This window comes from Octodon degus, unplaced genomic scaffold, assembly GCF_000260255.1.
Source record: "Octodon degus isolate 3935 unplaced genomic scaffold, OctDeg1.0 scaffold00012, whole genome shotgun sequence".
NCBI classification, from domain to species: Eukaryota; Metazoa; Chordata; class Mammalia; order Rodentia; family Octodontidae; genus Octodon; species Octodon degus.
Window position 1 is genome coordinate 2,004,458 of NW_004524588.1, and position 5,330 is coordinate 2,009,787.

At 42.5% G+C, this 5,330-nt stretch overlaps 1 pseudogene; it reads right to left on the minus strand.

The window, feature by feature from the left end:
* Positions 1-3,091: 3,091 nt before the first annotated feature.
* LOC105741463 lies at positions 3,092-3,615 on the minus strand (annotated as a pseudogene).
* Positions 3,616-5,330: the final 1,715 nt, after the last annotated feature.

A 5,330-nucleotide genomic window follows, 5' to 3' on the forward strand; every position in this document is an offset into this window, starting at 1 on the left:
CTTATGTAACCTTTCCCTGTCTCAATAGGAAGATGAGGAGACACTTGCTAGACTAGTATTCCTGCCTGCAGTATAGGCGGGCATGATGACGAAACAGATCTGATGTCCCTTCCGAAGGTGGAAAAGCTTGAGTACAAGTGGAAGAAAAAAAAAGAAAGAGCAGTACCTGAGGGCAAATGAATGAATAAGTGGGTTATAAATCAAGGTAAAGCCAATACTGCATGAACACCTCTATAGACTCTTAGTAAGAGACAAAAGATTAACTCTCAGCTCAATCTCACAGCAAATGCCAGGAAAGGTGAAGCTCTCTCTTTGCAGAGAGCGCTTCCCTTTTAGAACCCGACAGGAGTAAACAGAGCCTGAAAACCTAGTGGCCTCACACTGGGACACCTCTTTATGCAGAGTGATGATGGGCTTCGATTACTAAGAGCAACTGAACTGGATCCTGATGCTATACCACCGTCATTTGAGTTGTGTCTCCTTTCAATAGAAAGGTCTCACGTTCAAGGATCAGGGGTATCCTGTGATAGTCTGAGGTACATATTTGTTCTCCATCTTCATTTCCTGGCATACAACTAAAATCCTTCAGGAAAGAATGCCAATGATATTCTTAAGTTTTTCAATGGCTCCTCTTTCACTTAGAATAAATTACAAGAATAAAATGAGCACACTAGTATGTATCAGGAACCAACCTAAAATGACTTGATATTATTTAATATTCACTCCTACTCCTAAGAAGCGTGCTCTGCCATCATAAGTTATGTGTACCAGAAGGAAACACCCAGGTACTGACATGCCATTTTCGTTCCTGAGGCCTCAGGGAATGCAGGTGGCCGGTGCCTTCCTTGGGGAGTGTGGTCGTGGGAAGTGAGGAAAGACACCAGTACAAAGTGGCACCTCATCAAGGTGAACCACCACATGGTATTAAGTACAATTGGTTGCTTGAGTCCCTTGACCACCACTACCACCTGATGTCTATCTCAGCACCCTCCATCTGAGTGAAAGAGAAATGATCTCTCTGTCTCCCTGTCTCTGTCTGTCTGTCTGTCTGTCTGTCTGTCTGTCTCTCTCTCTCTCTCTCTCTCTCTCTCTCTCTCTCTCTCTCTCTCTCCAGCCTATAGGGCTCAACTTCCTTGCATGTGTGCCCACAAGCAGGTCTTTATGCCATCAGGAGTGCACCTGGACAAAGGATGACAGGTGCACAGCATGGGCTCAAGGCGAGGTGCTATCAGGCTGGTCCACATGAAGTCTGTCAATGTTCAGACGTAGCTGCGTGTCACATTGACAGCAGGAACAGACCAAACAGCCAAAGACCCTCCAAGACCTCCAGTGGTGGGTATCTACAGATAGCAATGAGGCTGAGGCCCAAGCTCTGGCACGCTGGCCTCAAAGTCCCCACTTGGAATTGCTAGGACACACTTCCCTGTAGAACGCAGTCAAATCCCTCCCCATGTCCTACAATGCCCTACTGGATTTAGCTGCTGCAGTCTGTCCAACGGCATCTTGCACCATCTCTGACTCACTAAGCTCGGGGCTCATTGTTCTTCTTTCAGTTCCCCAAACTTTCCATGCCCAGAACCTTAGCGCATGTCAGTCACTCTTTTTCTTCCCCTTTTGCGTGGCTAACACCTTCTTATCTTTTAGCCACAGTTTGTCACCTTCTCACAAAGCCTTACTGATTGTTATTTATAAAAAAGATTTGTCTTGTACTTCTCCCCCTCAGCTGCTCCAGTGCTTTCTCTCACTACACATCTCAGCTGAGAGGAAGTTCGTTCATTTATTTGGAGGCTGCTTTTCTGTTGGTCTCTCCAGCTGGCCGGAATGTAACCCTCCTGAGGCAAGGTCAGGGCCCATCTAGTTTACCGTCATATCCTTGGCACGGAGCACTCTGCCTTGTCCAGGGAAGTGCTCAGCAAAGATCTGTAGAATAAAAGAATAAACAACACTTACATGAAAATGGATTTCATGGTTGCATTGCCCACACCAATGTTCAAAGTAAACCACTGTCAAAAGTAAATGAATTGACAAATAAGAGGTACTGATGCAGAAAGGGTTGAGGGTAGAAGGAAATGAGATGCCGATCTCGTGGGTGATCAAGCTTCCTTCCAGCCTGTGCAGTCCTTGAACGATGGAGGATATCTTAGGGAGAGTGCAAGGCAGAAAGGAAGGAGGCAAAAGTAGGAATTCCTTAGGAAGTTCAAAAGAGGAAATGCAGAGAATCGGGCAAATTGTGTGATAAACAGGAAGTTTCTTAAAGCAGAGTTTTGAAACTATGATTAAAGAGTGAGAAAAATCCACACACTTCACAAAATGGTACCCCAAAATGTCATCTCTCTATCCATGCATGCATTTTTTTCAACGCCATCGTTTTTATCACATTTGGAAAGGATCTCATAACCTTCATACGGTTGGGAAGCACCAACTGATCATGGCAATCTAGAACCACTTCCTTGATTTTCTTTTCTTTTTCCTTTTTTTCAGGTTTCGCCTTTTTCATCAGTTGTGATAATTGTCTCTGTAATTCCCTCCTGAGTATCGATCTTAACCACCCTGGCTTCTGCCACTGTTCCAAACACATGAGACATGGAAGTATATTTTTTCTTCCAGTATTAAAAAAGAAAAAAATGACATTCCAAACATTTTCAAGACGTTCTTATACTCATTATGGCAGATCTTCAATTAAACACACACACACACACACACACACACACACACACACACTCTAGGTAATCATATTCTTGATGTAGACCACTTACAGGTACGTTCAAAAATTTTTCTACTCATGATTAAGAATTGTGTACTTATTTTAAAAATAACCCCAGAAACATGATTTAAAAGAAAAACATCAGTCTGGCACAACTTTTTTGTGCACCAGAAGCAATGATCCTGAGAGTCCAAACTAAAAACTTCTATAAGGAAAAACCCCCATAAATCTACAAATGTCGCAGAAATTTGACTTTAAATGGGGGGGGGGGAATTAAAATAACACAGAGCTTTCTAAAAGGTCTTTAACAAGATACCTTGGAAGCTCAAAAAATAGGAAATATGCTACACAAGTTTCAGGGTTGCTTCAAAAATCTTTATACGGCGATTTGGAAGGATGATCCTGGATGAGAAGTGTTATTCCTTGTATATGTCATGTCTACAAGCCTCTCAGTTGTCATAATTGTCTCTGTAATTCCCTCCTGAGTATTGATCGTAGCCTCCCTGGCTTCTGCCACTATAGTCTCTGCATCGCCCATAACCATAGCCATACCCTCCAGGTTGCCTGTCATGCCAGCCACTCCCATAATCCTGGTCCCCACCACCTCTAGAGTAGCTGTGACTATGCCCATGGGCCCCAAAAGCACCCCTCCTCTGGTGCCCTGGGCAGATTTGCCTGCATGGATCTGGGGACCATCCAGAGGCTCAGATTCATGCCTCTCAAGGCTTCTGAAGCATGCTCTCAATTGGTAAAGGTGATAAAGCCAAAACCCTGGGATTGCTGAGTTTCCTGGTCCTTGACAACAACCACCTCAGAAATAGGCCCAAAGCTGCTAAAGTGGTCTTCCAGTACCTGCTTGTCTGTATTCAAATTGAGCCCAGGATGAAGAGCTTCCCTTCTTCAGAAGACATGACAGTGAATTCAAATCCTGGGAATCAGAAAATAATAAGGAACCACAGAGAGCAAGCTCTGAAGAACAAAGAGAATAGGCACTTCCTTGATTTTCAAATGAAAAATTAAGACCCAAGGAAGTCACAGAAGCAGCTTTCCCCCATCCCATAATAATAAGTTAGGTGACAAGTAAGCTCAGGACCCAGACCTATCATCTCTTATTCTGATATACTTCACTATGCCACACCTTCCTAAAATTGTTGTAAAATACTATGTGAAAAAAGGGGAAAATTTTAATTTTTGGAAAAAAGAAAGGGAAATCCAAACTGTTTTCCAAGGTAAATCCAATGGACTCATAAAACCAGAGATTCCACCAAACAGTTCTCCAATGTCAGGTGCAAATCCTCTCAACATGCTCCAGTGCTTATTTTTCAAAATGTTTCAGGAATATGAAAGAAGATCAATTATCCAGCCATTTAACCTAGAAACAAAATAGCTAGATTGTCGCTATTTCTAACTAAGCATAGGTAGATAGACAGACAATCTTAAATTTTCCACATAAAAATGAAATTTTAACAAACAGCATAGGGTCTGGGGACATGGCCGAGGGGTAGAACACTCACCTTGCATATACAAGGCCCTTGGCTCCACCCCCAGCATTGAAAAGAAGAAGAAAGAATGTGTGCACTGACAGCTCATCAAATCCAGTGCTTATCTTGATGTAAAGCAAGAAAGGAAACCAGTATGCTTCCCCCTAGCTGTTAAGGTCACACATAGTGATGAACATGTGATTATCTTTCGCAATTTTACTTACAAATATATTAAATCCACAAAAGCCCAGTCTTCAGGTAAGACAATTATTCGACTTTTGCTTAGAGAACATAACATTTGTTATGATGCCTGAGTCCAAATCTTCCATCTGTCACTATGTCTAGACTCAGATGAGTCAGTTTTTCTGGTTTTTAAGCTTTACAGCAATTCTCCTGCCTCGGCCCCCAGTCTCCTGAGTGCTGGGATTGTAGGCATGTACTGCCATGCCTGGTCTTGGATAGTATTTTTCAAAACTATTTAAAGTTGTTTTATTGTTTTTGTTTGTGCTTTTTTTTTTTTTTTTTTTTTCGGAACCGGGGATTGAACTCAGGCCCTTGCTCTTGCCAGACAAACCCTTATTCTTTTGAGCCATCTCCCTGGCCCCTAAAAGTTATTTTTTAGCTGAATTTGTTTGGCTACTCCTCATCTGATATATTTTATATTATCTGCATGCATAAATACTGCATGTATGCCAATAACTAAAATCAAAGTTTCACAAAACAATGTTGACACTATTCAATACATACTGATGTGGGTTTTTTTAAATTTATTTATTTATTTATTTGTGTGTATGTGTGTGTGTGGCCAGCTCAGCCCACCAGGGGGTGGGGCTGGCTGGCATGTGGTGCTGGGGGATTGAACTGCGGTCCCTGTGCTTTGCTAAGCTTGTTCTAAGTAGGTGCTTTAGACCACTGAGCCATCTCACCAGCCCAATATTTTCAAGCCATTCTTTTTTTTTTTTTTTTGGAACCAGGGATGGAACTCAGGCCCTTGCGCTTGCCAGGGAAGAGCTTAGTCCACTAAGCCATCTCCCCAGCCCCCATACTGATGTTTTTATTATAGATTATATCATCCCCCCCAAAAAAAATGTAGGTCATAATAGGAGTAATAGTGCATACCTGTGACCTCAGCACTCAGGAAGGTG